The sequence below is a fragment of the Bison bison genome, unplaced genomic scaffold (assembly GCF_000754665.1).
Source record: "Bison bison bison isolate TAMUID 2011002044 unplaced genomic scaffold, Bison_UMD1.0 scf7180017864077, whole genome shotgun sequence".
Classification (NCBI taxonomy): Eukaryota; Metazoa; Chordata; class Mammalia; order Artiodactyla; family Bovidae; genus Bison; species Bison bison.
Genome location: NW_011494649.1, coordinates 892,702 through 894,645, shown reverse-complemented (window position 1 = coordinate 894,645; position 1,944 = coordinate 892,702).

Here is a 1,944-nt window from a genome sequence, read left to right as displayed (position 1 = left end):
TTCATGACAGTTAAATACCAGATCCCCATCCCAGCTAAGCCCCGGAATCCCACTCATTTCGCCTGTTATTTTTGGAAGGTGGCGGGTAGATTCTCCAGGTGACACAATTCCCTTTTGCGGCCAGGGCTGCCCTTCAGGCTTGCTCGGCTGGGGTGTCTCTAGACCACAGATCCAGCTAGGGTGCATGCACAGCTCTCAGGGAATTCAAATGCCAGATGCATGGTACTGGGTACTGATTTGGGCCAACCAGCTGTCTTGGAAAATTTCTAGCCAACTGGGGATTTGATGAGATGAACATTTACTGTAGTGGAAGGTAGAGATCACTGACTGAAAAAATGGCATACACTGTGTGGTCTTGTTTTGGTAAAATGCACAACACAGGAAGGCAAGTCAGGAGATGGAAAGGTGCTCAGAGGGACCCTGGCAGCGATCTCCCATTGCTGGGACTGGCTGTTTCTTACTCCTTCACCTTTGCTCCTCTGTGTTGTCTGACGTCTACGAGGTGCATGAACTGCCTCTGTAACAATGAAACAGAATTGATATGTATATATACCGCCCTGCACGATCAAGATGGCACTGCCAATGGGCATGTAAGCTCTGGGTCCCGTGAGAACTAGGACACAGGGCTCTCACTGATTCCTCCTATTCTTGGACCCCATATCCTCTGGGGTTCTGCATTATCTACAGCCCAGGATCCTCGGCCTCTCCCTGAAGCACACAGAAGGCCGAGCACGGGCCTGGGCACCAAGTCAGGACTGACTTAATGGATGCCTGCAGCCTGAATAATGATCATTTCCTGAAAGAAATGCCTCCTGCCTCTTCCAGGGCCGCTGTGCTGGGAATAGAGACTGCTGACATCACTGACCTTCTCATCCTTCCCCTGCCTCATGCTCCTTTTAAAAGTTGCCAGGGAGGGGCTAAAATAAAGGTCACCCCGGCAGATGCTGGCAAGGTACTTACTGCACAGCAGGGCCATCGGGGCCAGTCCCATCCCAGACCTTCCCTGTGCCAGCTGGCAGCGAGGTCCTAGGGTCCCTTGCATCCTGCCTCACTGGGAGAGGCGGGGGTGAGGGAGTGAAAGAGAGAAGGGGTCCACCCTGTGACTTCTGGCTACAGACTCCTGCTGTTCCAGGCCCTTATGGGTGGAGGAATCTGTGAATTTGGCCTGATTTTTCTGTGAACTGGGGCTGAGCCCAGTTTCTGTTCTTCATGTCTTTAACATTCCCTATCCCTGACCTTCAAAAATATGAACAATAACATCAATGATGGTGATGATGTTCTCTGTGCACTGACCTCATACTGGGCACAGTGCTAGTCTTACTTACTTGAATCTTGAGAGCAACTCAAGGAGCTTGAAGCAATTATTACTTTCATATCACAGAGATGAGGAAACCGAGGCACAGAGAAGAGCTACACTCGGTTTTTTGCAGGAGGAGAATAGGGATGCTACCACCTTCCTCCCTGTGACCTCACTGGAGGGCCCTTCTGCAAGCTCTGCGATGGGCCCAGGAGAGAGAAGGTGATCACTCACATTCCCAGGGTGCATTTGAATCTGCTGAGGGTTGACAGGCACATACGAGTAAATCCCCGCTTGAAAGATTAGGAAATCAGGTGTCAGAGTCCTTGGCAGCCTTGCACAAGGTTCCTCAGCCTATTCGACTGGGATTCAAACCCAGGTCTCTGGTCTGAGAATAGTTTCTTCCCCACTACCACACTAGAGGACTCTGAAGGCCTGGAAGGGAGAGGCTGTCCTTCCAGTGCCCTGGAGCAGAAGTCAGGGCCCAGCCCCTCGCCCGGTGGGGCGGGGGTGGGGGGCTGTGCCAGCGCGCCTCCTCAGCTCCACCGTGACTCACTCCTGGGACCCAGGGGAAACACAGCCCTGAGCTGCGGGCAAACACGGCCTGCCGCCTGCCCCGCCTCCAGCTCCCCGCCTCCACATTTGCT